General features: G+C 45.3%; 1 long non-coding RNA gene across 2 annotated transcripts; it reads left to right on the forward strand.

The window, feature by feature from the left end:
- The first annotated feature begins 1,880 nt into the window (after positions 1-1,880).
- LOC105489055 (uncharacterized) lies at positions 1,881-18,522 on the forward strand. 2 transcript variants are annotated; one of them, XR_011612627.1, is made up of 6 exons: positions 1,881-1,974; positions 8,599-8,786; positions 9,773-9,866; positions 11,321-11,399; positions 16,272-16,338; positions 16,845-18,522. It is a non-coding gene; the product is annotated as an uncharacterized lncRNA (long non-coding RNA). The 2 variants fall into 2 exon arrangements; XR_011612628.1 differs by lacking the exons at positions 16,272-16,338; positions 16,845-18,522 and adding exons at positions 11,556-12,311; positions 12,838-13,148.
- The last annotated feature ends 796 nt before the right edge of the window (positions 18,523-19,318 follow it).

Genomic DNA, 19,318 nt, shown 5'->3' on the forward strand with positions numbered 1-19,318 from the left:
GGACTACAGGTGCCCACCACCACGCCCGGCTAGTTTTTTGTATTTTTTAGTAGAGACGGGGTTTCACCGTGTTAGCCAGGATGGTCTCGATCTCCTGACCTCGTGAGCCGCCCGTCTTGGCCTCCCAAAGTGCTGGGATTACAGGCTTGAGCCACCGTGCCCGGCCGGTCACATTCCTTTTAATGTTCAAACCACATGACTTATGATGAGGGTGTCATGAGCCCTTATCATGCCTCACTTTCTTCTCTCACCCTGGGGGATCTCTGTCCTGGAAAATCTCACACACCCCCTCCCTGGGGGCTTCCTTGGTCCTGGGGGACAGTGTCGTTACTCTCATCTTCAGGAGAGAAAATCAGGAATTCTGGTTCTCGGCTGCTCCTGCCACCTTGGTCACTAGGTGTCACCAGTGGTCCTGCAGCCCACCAAAAGGAAGGAGGCCACACCAGTTGGCAGGTCTGGGGACAAACCTGGAGGCTGCAGTGGAGGGAGAAGTTGACTTCCTGAGGGGGTGAAACTCACACTCACAACCGTACTTGAGGCACCAGATCAAGTGTCGTGGTGTGGGGGAACGTGGGCGGTAGGGTTCTGAGACATTTGCTGTATGACTGTGACCCGTGTGACCTGTTTTGGTCATCTAAAGGGGTAGTTTCTGCCTACATCCTGCCGAAAGAAGTGACTTTTGGAATGCCTGCAGTCTTTCTCAATGGACCCCGGCAGGCAGTCCCCCTTATAAAGGGGAATTGTTTGATGTCAGTGCTCCTCCCAGAGCCTGAGTTCTTAATCTTCCCCGTGGTCACTTTGGAGGGGAAGTGGCCTCAAAGCAGGAGCGGTGACAGACCTGGGTCCTGGTCCCCATGCTGCTGCCCGCTTCTGGTGTGACTCAACTTTCCATTCCCACCCCCAACTCCCGCCCAGCACCTGCACCAGAGAGAAAATAAGACCCGCTACGGACTTTTGGAACTTTTTGCTCTTGACGCTAAAATAAGATTTTACTTTCCTGACAGCTCAGAGACAGTAGGGGCTTAAATACTTGCTAGCTGACTGAATACTAGTTGGAGGGTTTTTAATGTAGGTAGGGGAGAACTGCACTTTCTTTCCAGGTGAGATTCAATCATAGGTATCTTGCCCCCAACTTCCTGGAGTCAGAAAGAGTATGGTTTCATCATAGCCTGACTGCCAATCAGCTATGTGATGGGGTATGTCACTTAATCCTTCTGAGCCTCAGTCTCCTCGTATACAAAATTAGGGTGATATCTAACTTTCAGATGGGGTGATGGTTAGTTTTATGTGTCAAATTGGCTGGATGATGGGGGTTTCCAGATATTTGGTCAAACATTATTCTGATGTTTCAGTGAGGTAAGGGCATTTCTGGATGAGATTAAGGTTTAAATTAGTTAATATATATATTTTTTGAGATGGAGTTTCGCTGTTTTTGCCCAGGCTGGAGTGCAATGGCATGATCTCGGCTCATTGCAATCTCCACCTCCCGGGTTCCAGCGATTCTCATCCTCCCGAGTAGCTGGGATTACAGGCGCCTGCCACCATGCCCAGTCAATTTTTGTATTTTTAGTAGACACAGGGTTTCACCACGTTGGCCAGGCTGGTCTTGAACTCCTGACCTCAGGTGATCTGCCTGCCTCAGCCTCCAAAAGTGCTAGGGATACGGGGGTTAGCCACCATGCCTGGTCATGGATTATTATTTTTTTTTTTTGAGACAGGGTCTCACTCTATTGCCCAGGTTGGAGTGCAATGTGGTGATCATAGCTTGCTGCAGTCTTGAACTCCTGGGCTCAAGCAATCCTCCCGCCTCAGCCTCCCAAGTAGTAGAAATTACAGGTGCAAGCCACCATGCCTGGCTAACTTTTTTATTTCTTTTTTTAGAGTTGGGATCTTGCTACGTTGCCTAGGCTGGTCTTGAACTCGTGATCCCAAGTGATCCTCCTGCCTCGACCTCCCAAAGTGCTGGGATTACAGGTATGAGCCACCGTGCCCAAATTGGTAGACTTTAAGTAAAGTAGGCTCCCCTCCATAATGTGGGCAGGCCTCATCCAATCAGTGGAAGGCCAAAATAGAGCAAAAGAAACCTTTCCCCTACTTCTCTAGCAGATGCCTTCAGACTACATCTGCAACATCAGCTCTTCCTGGTTCTACAGCAGATGGCCTTCAGACTCAAACTGCAATATCAGAGACTGGCTGGGGCTCCAGTCTGTTGGCCTTGACTGGAACTGCAGCATAGACTCTTCTGGGTCTTTAGGCTCCCAGCCCACTCCACAGATTTTGGACTTGCCCATTCTCCAAAATTGTGTGAGCCAATTCCTTCTTCTTCTTTCTTCTTTCTTCTTTCTTCTTTCTTCTTCTTTCTTCTTTCTTCTTTCCTCTTTCCTCTTTCCTCTTTCCTCTTTCTTCCTTCTTCCTTCTTCCTTCTTCCTTCTTCCTTCTTCCTTCTTCCTTCTTCCTTCTTTCTTCTTTCTTCTTTCTTCTTTCTTCTTTCTTCTTTCTTCTTTCTTTTTCTTCTTCTTCTTCTTCTTCTTCTTCTTCTTCTTCTTCTTCTTCTTCTTCTTCTTCTTCTTCTTCTTCTTCTTCTTCTTCTTCTTCTTCTTCTTCTTCTTCTTCTTTTGCCAATTCCTTCTAATAAATCCTTCCTTCCTTCCTTCCTTCCTTCCTTCCTTCCTTCCTTCCTTCCTTCCTTCCTTCCTTCCTTCCCTCCCTCCTTCTTTCCTCCTCCCTCCCTCCCTTCCCTTCCCTTCCTGTTTTGCTCTTGTTGCCCAGGCTGGAGTGCAATGGCATGATCTCAGCTCACTGAAACCCCTGCCTCCTGGGTTTGAGTGATTCTCCTGCCTTGGCCTCCTGAGTAGCTGGGATTACAGGTACTCACCACCATGCCCAGGCAATTTTTTGTATTTTTAGTAAAGATGGGGTTTCCCCATGTTGGCCAGGCTCGTCTTGAACTCCTGACCTCAGGTGATCCACCTGCCTTGGCCTCCCAAAGTGCTGGGATGACAGGCGTGAGCCGCCACACCCGGCCAGTAAATCTCTTTCTAAATAGTCTCATGTTCTATTGGTTCTGTTTCTCTGAAAAACCCTAATGCCGATGGCTATGGGGATTAACTAAAATTACAGTGTGAAAGTATCTGGTACAGCATCCAACCAGTACCAAAGCATCTAGTAGATGCCCAATAAGAGCTACTTTGCAACCCATCCTTCCAGTTCTCTCGGTCAAGAGTTAAATAGATTCCTCAGGACACGAAGAATACTTCCCCTAGACCTGGAAATCCACTGGCTACTCAGTCAATGTTGGTCACTTTCGGTGGACTGCCGGGCTCTGTCACATTTTGGGATGCAAACATTTCCCAGGGTGCCTCTCTCCCTCACCTGGCTCCAGTCTCCTAAGTCTTAGAACAAGAAGGCATGTACCTTTCTTTGTTCCCTGTTCACTAATTGCTTCTGGGTGGGTAAGAGTGGGAAGAAGAAGATAATTCCCTCCTCCTCCTCCTTATCAATAGTCTCCATTAAGCCACACGTGTATGTGGCATCTGAAAGGTGAGGGGGTGGGTTCATTATGCTTCTTCAGACACAAAAGACCTCTTTTCCACTGAGTGCTTCTTACCAACTGATGGCAATTAGTAGAATTATTTTTAGCATATCTGAAACCTTTCTTTCTCCTAGTGCACTTTTTTTGTTTTGAACAGAAATGCATTGTCTTGAAGTTCTGAAGGACAGAAGTTCAAGGTGTCAGCAGGCTTGGTTCCTTCTGTGGGCTGTGAGGAAGAATCTGTTCTATGCCTCTCTCCTGACATCAGGTGGTTTCCTGGCAATCACTGGTGTTCCCTGGGCTATAGAAACTTTACCCTGATATCTGCCTTTATTTTCATGTGGTGTTCTTCCTGGGTGCATATCTCTATCCAAATTTCCCCCTTTTATAAGGACACCAGGCATATTGGATTAGGGGTTCATCCTATTGTGGTATGACCACAGGTTAACTAATTACATCTGTAATGACCCTATTCCAAATAAGGTCACATTCTGAAGTACTGGGGGTTAGGACCCAGTGTATAAATTGTAAGGAACCCAATGCAACCCATAACAGGTGCTATTTTAGAATTCTCTTCAAGTGGCTTCTTCTTGAATCTTTCTGACATAATCCTAGTTATCTTCGGTAGCTTTATTGTTTTTTGGTAAAGCAATAGGTTCCAGGCTCATCTTGCACATATCTGTTCCGGGCTCATTTTGCCCAGACCTGGACTCAGCCATTCCTCCAAGAAGCCCTGTTTGTGTTTATTTATTTATTTTTATAGTTTGGTGAGAAATTGTATTTCAAGGCCATAATCTGGGCTCTAGAGCTGCTCACTGCTACCAGGTTAGCTGTTGTTTGTAGCTCTTTTCAGTGGGCAGGTTTGAAAGTCATGTGAGGGGCTAAGAGTTTCTCTCTGTAAATGGTTCTTAATACCCTAAGTTTGTTAGCCCTTGCTGACCTTAAAAGTTTCCCAGAATTGGCCGGGCACAGTGGCTGATGGCTGTAATCCCAGCACTTTGAGAGGCTGAGACGAGCGGATCACCTGAGGTCAGGAGGTCAAGACCAGCCTGGCCAATATGGCGAAACACCATCTCTACTAAAAATCCAAAAAATTAGCTGAGCATGGTGGTGGGTGCCTGCAATCCCAGCTACTCAGGAGACTGAGAGAGGAGAATCACTTGAACCTGGGAGGGGGAGGTTGCAGTGAGCTGAGATTGCACCACTGTACTCCAGCCTGGGTGATAGAGCAAGACCCTGTCTCGAAAAAATAATAATAATAAAAACAAGTTTCCCAGAATTGTTCTCCGCAGGAGAGGGTATCAGCTTTGCTGTCTAAGCCAAACTCTGGTCGAGTCAATGATGTTCTACTGACCTCAATCCTCCCATTGCAGCTTTAGTTAAAAATAGCACAATTTCTTCACCCCTGCTCCCCATGGCCACATGGCTGCCACACAGGGCTCAAGTAGAGGATGTCTCCCATTTCCAGGGGTGAAGTTGTCCCTGGTGACAGCGCGAATGCCCCTGAGTGTCTTTATCACCTGTTCATGTACCCCTGGCCTACCGTGTGCTGCCTACTCCAGCCCTGCCACACTGTTCCCCCTTCCCTTCAGTGCTCCCCCAGCTCCTCTCCAGTTCCCATAGCCTGCAAGACCCACAGTCCATCTCAGTCTTCTTGGACTACTTAGGCCTCCACGTGTCTCAGTTTCCAAATCTGTGAAATGGAAGGAATCATATCCACCTCATCAAGTTGGAAACTTTAAATGAGTAACTACCTAGTATAAGGCTTAGCCCAGCCAGTCCCCATCAATTTGAGCTTTTATTTTTTATTTTATTCTATTTTATTTTTTTCTGAAGCAGATTCTTGCTCTGTCACCCAGGCCAGAGTGCAGTGGTGTGATCTCGGCTCACTGCAACTTCCGCCTCCCGGGTGCCAGCGATTCTCCTGCCTCAGCCTCCCGAGTAGTTGGGACTATAGGTGTGTGCCACCACACCCAGGTAATTTTTTATTATTAGTAGAGATGGGGTTTCACCATGTTGGCCAGGCTGGTCTCAAACTCCTGACCTCGGGTGATCTACCTGCCTCAGCCTCCCAAAGTGCTGGGATTACAGTGTGAGCCACCCTGCCTGTAATTACATGCGTGAACCACTGTGCCTGGCCTGAGCTTTTATTTTTACTCTAGTCCAATAGCGCTCCATTCTCGCGGCATATTAGAAATATCTGAGGAGATTTTCAAAGAAAATAGTGATGCTTAGTCCGTACCCTAGGAGATTCCAACTGAATTGTTTTGGCCAGGCACTTCTTCCTTCATTCCCTAGTGACAGTGGTGTAAGGTGGTCGTGAGTGTGAGCATTCCCCTCAAAGTTTGGGAGTGGTGAAGGGTGGTTAGGGTTTACCCCAGAATATTAGACATCTCTTTTCCCCACTACGGAAATTCCTCACAGTCCATCTTTCCCCTTAGGTGAGACCCTTCTCCCAGCTTTCGTTTGTTCCTGTTCCAAGGTCTGTTGGTCACAGTCAGTTGGCAGACAAATTACTATCACGTTCTTCTTCAGAGATAGTTTATTTGCCTGCAATGTTTTCCTTCCCCACCATTTCCAGGGTATCTCCACGTTTCATATAGGAAATGGCCCCACTGAAGTATTTTCCTAAACTAAAGAGAAGTCTTCTTGTCTCTGATGATTTTTATTTTTTATTTTTTTTGAGACGGAGTTTCACTTTTGTTGTCCAGCCTGGAGTGCAATGGTGCAGTCTTGGCTCACCACAACCTCTGCCTCCTGGGTTTAATTGATTCTCCTTCCCCAGCCTCCCAAGTAGCTGGGAATTCTGGCATGTGCCACCACGCCCGGCTAATTTTGTATTTTTGGTAGAGATGGGATTTCTCCCTGTTGGTCAGGCTGGTCTCGAACTCCCAACCTCTGGTGATCCACCTAGCTCGGCCTCCCAAAGTGCTGGGATTACAGGCATGAGCCACCATGCCCAGCCTCTGAAGATGTTTTATGACAACAACCACAGTCCTTTTTTTGTACACTTTTAATTTTAGAAATTAATGTGATTTATATTGGTGCAGACGATTCACAATTACAAAGATATCAAACCAACCTAAGTGCCCATCAACTGATGAGTGGATAAAGAAAATGTGGTGTATATACACCAGGGAATACTACTCAGCCGTTAAAAGAACAATATAATGTCTATTGAAGCAACTTGAATAGAGCTGGAGGCCATTATTCTAAGTGAAATAACTCAGGAATGGAAAAACCAAATATCATATGTTCTCACTTATGGGGGGAGCTAAGCTATGTGTACACAGGGCACACAGAGTGTTATATTGGACAGTGGAGACTCAGGGGAAGGAAGGGGGAGGGGGTGAGGGTTTAAAAGTACATATTGGGTACAATGTACACTACTTTGGTGAGGAGTGCTGAAGTCTCAGATTTCAGTGCACCAGTCCCTTGAGGAGTATACGTTGCGCCCAGTAGTAGATGAATTCTATATAATTCATCTATGTAACCAAAACCCATGAGTACCCTGGTACCCCTAAAGCCATAGAAAAAAAGAATAAAATAAATAAATAAATAAATACATGGGTGTAGAGTTATAAACCATATGAATGTTTCTTAATTTTAAAATTTCCTTTTGCTGAACATTTCACATGTTTCTAATTTTTTGATATAACTACTGTAATAATGAACACCTCTATGTGTACATTTGTGTTCACTTATCTGATTTTTTTTCCGGTGTGTTGAATCATGCAAGTTAACTTTCTGGATTAAAGATTACGCCTATTGTTAAGGCTTTTGAAATATATTTTTGCCAAAGTGCCCTCCAGAAAAGTTGTACTGATTTAGTTTTATCCTCTGTCATGGTGTATCTTTCTTAGTATATTTTTTCAACAGTTTGCACATTTTTACACCTTGTAAAATATATCACACATACAAAAGTTTATGTGACATATACATACATTTTAAAAGACTAAACAAAAATAAAAAACCACCATGTTCTCATATCTCAGCTGTAATGAACTGAAGCATTGCCAGTATCTTTGAACCTGTCCAAGGAGTGACTGCCTCCTTCTGGTTTGTCCAGAACTGTTCTGGTTTTAGCACTGAATGTCCCAGATCCTAGTTAACCATTTACTCTGAGGAAGCCTGGACAGCTGATCACTGCATCCCTATGTGCTTGTCTCCAAATCTACCTCCTCCCTCCTCCAACGGTATCCTGTATGGACTTCTAAATAACGTACTCTGAGGTTTTTTCCTACATAAATGGAATCACATGGTATGTTCCTTTTGTGAGTTGCTTCCGGCCAGCATTGTTTTTGAGCTTCATCCTGTTGATGTCTATAGCCGCAGTTCATATGGTTTTTCTGTTGACTGCCATCCATTTGATGAATACGTCACGTTTCTCCATCTTCTGTCAATAAAACATTGCAACTTTTGTTACTGTAAGCTGCGTGGCTCTGAACAGTCTTATCTGTCTCCTGGAGCAAAGGTCCAAGAGTTTCTCTAGGTTATTTACATAAGCGTTAAATTACTAGAGGACTTACATAACCTCACCAGAAGTGCCAAATTGTTTTCTAAAGAAGTTGTGCCTATTTCCATCCACTAGCAGTGCATGAAAATACCTGTTTGCCACACCGTCATGAAGCAGTGTCTGACTTTGTAACTGTAGCCATTGTGGTTGCTATGAAATGGTATTTCATTGTGGGTTTAATTTACATCTTCATGATCACCAGTGAGATTGAACCTCTTTTCAGAGGTTGATTGGCAATTTCTGTTTCCTCTTCTGTGAAAGGCCTGCCCACATTGTTTGCTCATTTTTCTATTGGGCCACTTGTCTTTTTCTTACAGATTTGTGGGCCCACTATTTTTTGTTTTTATCAAGGTAAAATCAGGTTAAATTGCTTTCAGAATCAGGCTGAAGGGATGAAAATTCAGAGGACGACATCTATCTAAGGGATGGACACATCAAAAGACAGAATGAACACACTTGTTACACAGTCCCTTAAGCCTTCTTTATCTGCAGCTGGCTAACATTTTATGCTTTAAGAAATGAAACCAACTAACATTATCTTCTGCTCCAGTGGTTCTCAGCAGCATCCACATCATCTGTAAACTCATTAAAATGAAAATTACTGGACCCCACCAACAGCCTACTGAATTGGGAACTCTGGAAAGAAGACCCTGCAATCTCCTTCAACATCCCTGCAGTGATTTGTATGCACGCCAAGTTCGGGAGCCACTGTTCTGCCCTGTCACCTTGTCCCACCTGGTGGGTAGGGAACTGACCATGACCTACCATTCTACAATCGTCACCCTTCCACCTACAAATATACATTACAGAGTGTTTTTTTAAGAAAAGGACAGATATTTGGGGCCCCAAGAATGGGATTTTTGGTGACCCAGCTCAGATTGCAGGGCACTTCAGTTTACGGACTACTTATCCTGTCAGTATCGTAATGTCAAAACCCGAACCTAACCAGACTATTCTGGCTGCCTGAAGGAGGCATTAAACAAGAAAAGGCAAAAAGATGGGACGTCCTGCCTGCATGGGGTGATGTTTTCAGGGATGGTGTTGTCCATGTTGTTTTCTTGGGGTCTGTGGGTTGAGATAGTTTCTCTGCTTTTGGTCCAGGAGAGCGTTCCTTGTCATCTCCCACTCTGGCAAGCCTGGGGCAGCTTCCTCTGAGGCTCTTCCCAACCAGGCACTACTGAGCCGGTGCCAGTAATGAGCAGTGACCAGAAGTCTGCCATTTGCTCCAAGGCCTGTGTCTTCAGCACTTAGGTTGCCCTTCTCTGGATTCCTTCTCTTTGAAACCACCCAGGACAGCTGCATCTCAGGTGACTCTCTTTGCTCACTGAGGGGCAGAGTCAGCCACAATCTTTATTTTGTTTTATGATTATTTTTTGAGACAAGATCTTGCTCTGTCACTCAGGCTAGAGTGAAGTGGCTCGATCATGGTTCACGTAGCCTTGAACTCCTGGGCTCAAGCAATCCTCCTGCCTTAGCCTCCCCAGTATCTGGGACTACAGGAGTGTGCCACCACACCAGGCCAATTATTTTTATGTTTTTACATGTTTTGGTAGAGACAGGGTCTCACTCTGTCACCCAGGCTGGAGTGCAGTGGCATAATCAAACCTCACTGCAGCCTCAAACTCTTGGGCTCAAGCTATCCTCCCACCTCAGCCTCCCACCTGGCTGGCACTACAGTTACATACCACCATGCCTGGCTAATTGTTTTTGTTTGTTTGTTTTAGAGACGAGCATCTTGCTATGTTGCCTGGGCTGGTCTTAAACTCCTGCCCTCAAGTGATCCTCCTGCTTTACCCTCCCAAAGTTCTGGGATTACAGGTATGAGCCACCGCGCCCAGCCCACGCTGTATTTTAAAGAGCCTTGACTGTGCCTGGTTAGCATCACTTCTAACACAGCCACACGAGTCTGTCTGGCTGCCAAGCTGAGAAACTTCTTGGATTTGCAGGAAAGTGACTTTAAGCATGCTGGCTGATGGGGAGGCCTTCCTCATCTGCGCACACCGAGGTGGGGTGGAGGGATTGAGTGGTGTTTATGGAGATGTGAAAGTCAGGAACTGTTTTGACACCTATTCTTAGCACTTTCTGGAGTCTCTTTTGAAACTTAAAATGACCCCTCTCAGCACTTTCTGGAGTCTCTTTTGAAACTTAAAATGACCCCTCTCTCTTAACTGTTTCCTGCACACACGGCAGCTCTCAGCCTCAGCAGCCATTCGTGTACCTCCCCCATGTCTCCAGCTAGTTGGACCAGGAATTTACCCTGACCCAAGTTAGGCCTCTCAGCAGCCCTGCCCCAGGAGTCTGGACTGAGGCAGCTGGCCCAGGTCAGCGTGGCAGCCTGCGGCGGTGGCCGTGTTTCTTGTCCTGTGGACTGGAGCAGTGGAGGGTATGTGGGATCAGTAGAGTGAGAGAAAACGAATAGCTATCGGAGAAGCAGGGAGTCTTGACAACTTTCCAGTTCCTTCCTGAAGCCCAGCTCTATAATTATATTTTGGGTCCTGTGAGGAGAGATACTCCTGCACCATTTTAATACATTTTTGAAGATGCTAGATCAAACTGTATTCTGTTATTTAAAACCCAAAGAGGCCTCATGCACACAGGAGTAATCGCTAAGAAAAACTGTTGAGTAGAGTTAGATCTTATGAAGCACTGGAACTGCAAAGGGGCTTCCCCACCACACCCGCTTTCTCCCCCAGAGGCTGCATCCACCGTGCTGAGTGGCCACGACGTTTAATACTGTGCCCATCAGCAGAGGGACCCAGTTGCCACTTGATTTAGTAATGCATTTCCTTTCCTTACCACAGTAGCCCAACACATTTGAGGAAAAAGAATCATGAAAATTTTGTTTTTTCCACTCCCCCGACCCCCCGCCTTTGAAATCACCACCACAGCTGCTAACAGAAGCGCCTTTATGTAGAATGTGTTTTGTCCTTTTGGAGAAGACAAAGAATTGTTGAAAAAGCAGACAGCTGCTTGTACTGGCAGGAGAATGAGAAGAGCTTTTCAGCACGCACTCTTCCACCCTTCCTCAGCTGAATCACCACCGTCTTCCTCTTTACCTCATTTTGCTCTCTCTTTCCCTGGTCCAGGAACATAGACGACATCACCCTATGCTTTTGCCTCCAACTCTGGGAAAACAGAACAGTCTAATCCCTCTTTCTCTGGTTAAACCTGCATAAGTCTCAACTCTAATACTTTAAGCAAGTCTGACAGTTGATAAACTTCACCTTGACTCATAATCATCCTCTCAGTCTCTCTCCTTCACAAACTCACAGATCACTCAATGTTCCAAGATTCATGTAAAAAGAAGTCTTTTGTTCTAATCACTGAGAACTTCCGGAGAAAAGAAGAAAGGTGAGTATGAAAGTTTCTAGTTATTTTCCTGTATCTCTGGGAAAATCCACAGCAGATTTGTATGCTGAATTTGTAGTTTCTAAATTGTGTGCGTGTTTTCTGTTTTTTTTTTTTGTTTTTGTTTTGTTTTGTTTTTTTTTTTAATTTTTTTGACAGGGTCTTGCTTTGTCACCCAGGCTGGAGTGCAATGGTATGATCATGGCTCATGGCAGCCTCAACCTCTCAAGCTCAAGTGATCCTCCTGCCTCAGCCTTCCAAAGTGCTGGGATTATAGGCATGAGCCACCACACCCAGCCTGAAGTATGGGATCTTGGGCAAGTTATTTAATGTTTTTAAAGGTTCCCTTTCTTCACTTGCAAACTGGGGTAAAGATAGTGTCTATCTCATGGGAATGCTGTGAAGATTAAATGAGATAGGGCAATGGGTCTCAAACTTGACTGTACATTAGAATCACCATAGAAGTCTCGAAAGTCCAACTGCCAGGGAGCACCCAGACCAGTTAAAGAAAAATTTCAGGTGCGGGAGTCAGCCATTAATATTTTAAAAATCTCTGTGGATCGTTCCAATGTTCAGCTATATATGAGAGAGAGTGAGATGATACTAATAATAAGCGCTCAATGAGTAGTTGTATCTTTTATTAATATAATTAAAAATTGAGTGAGAGTCTCCCAAATTTGATAGACTGCTGAAATTGAGGGCTTACAGGGATTCAGATTCATTTCTTCTTAAATTCGTCTATCCAACAATGACTGAGCATTTACTGTGTGCTAGGATCTGTGCCGAATTTCCTCTCTCCAACTGATAGTAAAAAGATCATACTGCCTTCAAGATGAAATTCAAGTTCTTTAGGATGACCTGTCCTCCCCATCCCTTCACACCCTATTGGCTGTCAGTGCCATGGCCTATATGCTGGTAAGTTCCAGCTGCTCTAAACTATAGGGTCGTTCCAGGCCCTCCTGTCCCTGTGCCTGTCCTCATGCTCTTCCCTGCGTGTAAGATGCCCTTCCCACACATCTCCCTTGCTTTTCCACCTAGCCTCTCTCATAGGATGGAACTCCTGATATGGAACCTTAAGAAAAGATGGGTGCCACTATGGTTTGAATGTATCCCCCAAGTTTCATGTGTTGGAAATTTAATTTCCAAAGTCATATGTCGATGGCATTTGGAGATGGGGCCTTTGGGAGGTAATTAGGGTTAGAGAAGGTCATCAGGGTGGGGCTCCCATGATGGGACTGTTGGCTTTATAAGAAGATGAAGAAAGACCTGAGTTGGCACGCTCTTGCCCTCTTGCTGTGTGTTGGCCTCTGCCACATTATGATGTAGAAAGAAGGCCTTCACCAGATGCAGCCCCTTGACCTTGGACTTCCCAGCCTCCAGAACTGTAAGAAATACCTTTCTTTTATTTATACATTACCCAGTCTGTGGTATTTTGTTCTAGCAACAGAAAATGAACTCAGACAGGTGCCCAGCACTGCCTGGCCGTCTCCACCCATCCTCTCAGATGAATGAGCTGGCCACTGTCCTATCAGTCTCAAGACATTTTGAGCATCCTGCAGTGGATGAGTGATTAGTTATCAGGATGTTCTTTCTGCAGATGGGCTGGGCAACTCTCTCTTTCTCTGTTTTCCCTCAGGCCTCACTCTGGTGGAAGACTGCTCATGCTCAAGCAGGCTTCCTTTCCTTCATCTTGCTTACGAGGCTCTAGTGTTCCAGGACCCCGTGGAGCTATTCCCCAGGGCCCCTCAAAGGGAGAGAACCCTTCCTCTTGAACCATTCAGAGGAGCAGGGCAGCTCAGAGTCATTACTTGGAACAGCTGGAGAAGCTAGAGGCTGGATCTTCTGTGGCCACCACATGAAATCCCATGAGGTTGGCAGCCTTGGGGGAATAACATGACTTTATGACCATGGGAATAACATGACTGAAGACTGTTTTGTTATCTCAGAGGAGAAACACCTCTAACAGCTCTGTACTGCAGCCACCTAATGGGTGAGGGGCTGTGGTGGCTGCCACAACTGTGGCAAATTCTGCTGAAGTAAAGACTTCCATCAGGAATCTTCTCACCCCTTCCTGGCTTTGAGCTGACCTCCAAAGTGGCCCTGCTGAGAAGGTTCTAGTCCTTTCTCTCCATCTCCAGCTCCGACAGGAGGTGCCCCCAGTGTGTAGATTTGTATGTCCTCTTATTGAGCCTTCAGAGCTCTTTCTGTAGGGGCTGGCTAGGAAGACTTTACTCGATGTTCCCAGTACACACCCACAATTCCGCCCACCCATGATTCTGGCGCTTCCAACACCACTGGGTGAAGTCATCAACTTTTCAGCCGGGCACAGGGTGATGCCTGCCTTCTGGCTTGGTGAGAGCATCCATCCTTCAAGATTCATATTCTATCATTGGCATTGGGGAAGGGGAAAGGAACTACTATTTGAATTGTTACATGTTACGTCACTTAAACTTTTGCCAAAAAAACCCAAAAAACAAAACAAAAACAAACAAAAAACAACAAACCCTTATATAGTGGATAATTAGCCCCATCTTTCAAAAAAGGAAAGAGATTCTTCCCAAGATGACATGGTTGGAAGGCCAGTTAGATCTTGCTGTGTTCCAAACAATCCCCAAATTTGTGGCTTAAAACAACAACTAGTTATTTAGCTCACAGTTTTAGAGATTGTCTGGTTGTCAGCTGGATTGTTAGGAGTAGGGCACAACTGGCCACGTGGTTGCTCTCATGCTCCTACAGGCTAGCCTGGGCTTGTTCACATGGCAGATTGGAAGGATTCCAAGAGGAAGAGTGGACAGGTGCAAGGCCTCCTGATGCCTAGGCTTGGAACTGGCACTGCACCACTTCTACCATAATCTGTTGGCCAAAGCAAGTCATGAGGCCTGCCCAGATGCAAGGGAAGGTCAAACAAACTCCACAGCTAGATGGAAAGAACTGCAAAGTCATATTGCAAAGGGGAGCACAGACAGATAGGGGTGAGAATTGGGTCTGCTTTTGCAATCAACCACAGTTGTTAAGTGGCAGAAGTAGGATTTTATTTTTCAATTTTGAAAATAGCATATGCACATGAGAAAAATTCAAATGGTATACAAAAGGGAAAATAAGGATGAGAAAGTCTCATTTTTACTCTTGGGATAGGAAAACACATTCTAAGTCCTACTCTCCACATATAAACACCATTAAGAGTTTTGTGTGTATTTTGATACAATTATTTTGTACATATACATAAATGGGGGTCCAATACACCCACGATGCTATAACTCACTCTTTTCACTTAACAGTATAGCTAAGAGCTCTTTCCGTAGCAGCACAAACAGAATTACTCTGTTCCTTTAAATATCCATATAGCAGTCAACTGAATAAAGGTACCATGTTGTATGCAACTACTTTCCCACCTGGTGGACACATAGGTTGTTTCCAGTTTTTGTTGTGAAAATGCCAGAGTGAACCACCTCTAATGTTCTCTGTATACCTGTAGATTGGATTCCTAGAAGTGGAATTTCTAGGTCCAACATCATATTCAAGCCTTGATCTGTTCTCAGAGCACATGCTCTTTCTAAGAGGGGTCTCTGGTTAACAAGTGTTTGTCCAGCTTTTTCTTATTTATTTATTTATTTATTTTTTCAGACAGAATCTTGCTCTTGTCACCCAGGCTGGAGTGCATTGGCGCGATCTCAGCTCACTGCAACCTCTGCCTCCTGGGTTCAAGTGATTCTACTGCCTCAGCACCCCAAGTAGCTGGGATTACAGGTGTCCACCACCATGCCTGGCTAATTTTTTGTATTTTTAGTAGAGACAAGGTTTCACCATGTTGGCTAGGCTGGTCTCGAACTCCTGACCTCAGGTGATCCACCCACCTCGGTCTCCCAAAGTGCTGGGATTACAGGCGTGAACCACCGCACCTGGCCAAAAGAAATTTTTTTTTGAGATAGTATTTGGCTATGTTGCCCAGGCTAGTTTTGAACTCCCAAGCTCAGGCGATCCTCCTGCCTCAGCCTCCCAAGTAGCTGATATTACAGATGCAAACCACTGTACCTGGCTCCTAGAAGCTATGTTAGAAACCATGGACCACTCTGCCTATATGCACACATGTGACACATGCATATCATCTCTCCAGACCTGTTCCTTCCTGGGCAGGCTTGGGAGTCTAGAGCCACGCATTATTGAGTCCTTCCAAGAAGACCCAGATTCGTTGTCTTTTCTACTTCTTGCTTTATGATATTTTTTTTGAGACACATACTACTTTATTACAGGCCAATGAGAAAAGAATCCTAGTAACAAATATTAACATATAGATGATGGGTTGCATCCAAGTGAAGCCCTAATGTATAAATGAGCAAGGATTTCATAAGCTGTGCAAATAGAGATAAGTGTAGGAGAATTAAGTGCATCATCACACAGCAAATAATAGTATAGGCCTGTTGTCACATCGAGGAGTTCTATTACATGAATTCATCCTTGTACAGAGCAACTTTAACAGTTCATGAACATTAAGTATGGTAGCAAATATGCAGTGAAGACATTTCTTAAAACTGTATTTTTTTTTTTTTTTGTCCGGGCGTGGTAGCTCATGCCTGTAATCCCAGCATTTTGGGAGGCCTAGGCAGAAGGATTGCTTGAGCCCAGGAGTTTCAGACCAGCCTGGGCAACATAGGGAGACCCCATCTCTATTAAAAAAAAAGAATTAGCCAGGCTTGGTGGTGCATGCCTGTGGTGCCAGCTACTTGATGGGCTGAGGTGGGAGAATCAGTTGTGTCCGAGAGGTCAGTTGCAATGAGCCATGATCGTGCCACTACACTCCAGCCTAGGTGACAGAATAAGACCCTGTCTCAGAAACAACAAAAACATATTTTTAAATCTTTAATATTATTTTTGCAGTTCTTCAGGGATCTGATGCCTACATGCTACCTTCCTGGGTGCCATTGGAGCTCTGAAGTTTTACCAGGTTATGTATGAACTTAGCTCTATTGTGAACAGCAGGTTGGTGACATCAGAATCTGGAGGTAGCATGCAAGCACACCCAGATACCTCACTCTATTTCTCACAGCCCTCACTTAGGTCCCTGAGTAGATGAAGCCAATAATTCTGCAGAAGGGAACAAACAGCAGTAGGCCCATTTCTGTCATATGAGCAGCCTGCACTTAGGGCTGTTCAGCGGATAGGTTACAAGGGTAGAGTTCCAGATAATGCAGTTTCAAAAAAGTAATTACTTATTGTTTGAGTTCTTTAGAGAAGTACAGGCATGTGCCTCAGACTTCAAAGCAGGAGGTGCCCAGTCTTCCACCTGTTTCTTAATAACGCAGATATTGCTGTTGCGAAAAAGGCAGAGTTCTGGAATATTCCTACTGTTATAGCTCAAGGAAGAATATATTATCCCATGGTACACTGAAGAGGGACGAACTCACAGGCTAATCATTGACCAGTCACATTAAGGTGTTCATTTCTTCTTAGTTCCCCTTTCTGACAGAAGTGCCTGGGATGAAAGTCAAGAGACCTGGTGCCTGATTCTTCAGCCCAAGCCAGTAAGCAGGACACAGCGGAGCACTCGTGCCCTCGTCAGAAGAGTATTCATGCCGAATGAGCTCCGAGGAGTGCTGGAGGAATTACTCTGTGATTGCTTGCCAGCTTCCCCCTGTACTGGGATCTGAGAGGAGGCAAGATAAGCCTCCCTGTAAAATCCTCACACCTGCTTAGACTCTGCCTCATGCTGGCTACGCTGCCACTTTCCCCATCTTTCCCCCACACTAGACAACATTAATCCATGATGATAGCTATTCCAGCAGAGCCAGAATCTGGTGTCAGAGTCTTTTTCAAGATAGCTCTGTAGGCAGCCACTTTGGATCATCCAGTCAGCATGAGAGCGGAGACTTGTTTGCAGTCCTGCTTCCGAGTGAATTTGTGTAAAAGTAATTCTAAAATCAATGTCCAGAGAATAGGGTTAAGAGGACATTGGGGAAGGAACGGGCAGAGTCAGGGCTACTGGAGAACATAGCTATTACTTAGGTGGGGCTGCCTCATGGCAGCCCAGGTATAACATGCCAGCCTTCAGATAGGCATGGTGATCTCTTCCCATTGTATTTCCCCACTGTGTGTGTGTGTGTGTGACTGTGTATCCAAGACCCAAGATAAATGGCTAGAGCTGTGGGTTCAGTTTGCAACCACGGAGCAAGAGGGATCTCCCTGATGGAGATCAAACTGATGTCCTTGATTGCCCTAGTGTGGTTTTCAACCAGCTAAGCTAGCTTGTGACCAGCAGAGAAAAATAAGGGCTCATTGTTCAAAGTGTGGTCTGTGGCCAGCTTGTTGGCCTCCTCTGGGAATGCGTTAGAAATGCAGAATCTCAAGCCTCGTTCCAGAGCTACTGAAATAGTGATTCAGAGGCCACGTGAGGTGGCTCACACCTGTAATTCTAGCACTTTGGGAGGCCGAGGTAGGAGGATTGCTTGAGGGCAGGAATATGAGACCAACCTGGGCAACATTTCAAGATCCCATCTCTTTAAAAAGCCAGGCACGGTGGTTGATATGGTTAGGCTTTGTGTCCCCACCTAAATCTCATCTTGAATTATAATCCCCATAATCCCCACGTGTTAAGGGAGAGACCAGGTGGAGGTAATTGAATCATGGAAGCAGTTTCCCCCATGCTGTTCTTGTGCTAGTGAGTGAGTGCTCACAAGATCTGATGGTTTTATAAGGGGCTCTTCCCCCTTTGCTTGGCATTTCTCCTTCCTGCCACCTTGTGAAGGTGGGTGCCTTGCTTTTCTCTTTGCCTTCCACCATGATTGTAAGTTTCCTGAGGCCTGCTCAGCCACGCTGAACTGTGAGTCAATTAAACCTCTTTCCTTTATAAATTACCCAGTCTCCAGTTCTTCATAGCGCTATGAAAACAGACTAATACAGTGGTGCACGCCTGTAGTCTTAGCTACTGGAGAAGTTGAGGTGGGAGGATCGCTTGAGCCTAAGAGTCGGAGGCTGCAGTGAGCTCTGATTGCACTGCTGTATTCCAACCTGGGTGATGGAGTGAGACCTTGTCTCTTAAAAAAGGTTCAAAATTTATATCATTTTAACAAATCATGCAGGTGATTAATATGCACGTGAAAGTTTGAGAAGCACTGGCTTAGAAAAGTCACCATGTAGCGCAGTAACTTCAAACTGATTAATATTTTAAGGGTCTACTATGTGCCCAGAAATGTGCTGGACTTTGATAGATATCAATGAGGTATGTGACAAGCTCTGTCTCTGAAAGTAGCTTGGTGAGTGTAAAGGCACCATGCGGAGCACAGACTGGAAAGAGAACCCTGTTTTTGTTTTGTGCTGCTTTTTATTTTCCTTTTTTCCTCTGCTGTTCTTTTATCCTTATAGTGATTACTTAAAAAAAAAAATTTTTTTTTATGTTGTCCTGCGTTACATAGGCCCTAATACCCAAATTTCAGAATTTCTCCCAATTCTTTTGGTGGCTTTGGGGGCTTGTTTCAGTCCTTCCACTCCCCATCCTCACCATCTGCTTCTCCACCACCTTTCTGCTGGCCCAAGGTTTGAACCAAGCCCCTGCTTTTGCAGAGCACACTGATAGGGCATTTCCCCCCCTCAGCTATTGCTGATTTGCTTATTCTATTGAAAAGGGCTCAGAATCTTAGGCAATTCATACGGCTTGGAGTGGAATTGCAGAGTGGAACCTGCTTACTAATGAGAGACAGTCTTATTCAATAGATCCTTAATTGGGGGTCCTTCACCTGTTCTGGGATCTATTAAACAGCCCCTTGGGCTGGGTTTCCCATCTACGTGGGTGCTGAATGGCCAAGGGACAGATGCCAACTGTTTTAACTAGATGACATACGCTATTATCTGTCTTCCCCATCTTCAGCAGGTTTGCCACTCTGGACTGCCATCTCGGGAGACTGCACTGCTCTGTCCAGCACCAAGTAATG

Source organism: Macaca nemestrina, chromosome 14, assembly GCF_043159975.1.
Source record: "Macaca nemestrina isolate mMacNem1 chromosome 14, mMacNem.hap1, whole genome shotgun sequence".
Lineage (NCBI taxonomy): Eukaryota > Metazoa > Chordata > Mammalia > Primates > Cercopithecidae > Macaca > Macaca nemestrina.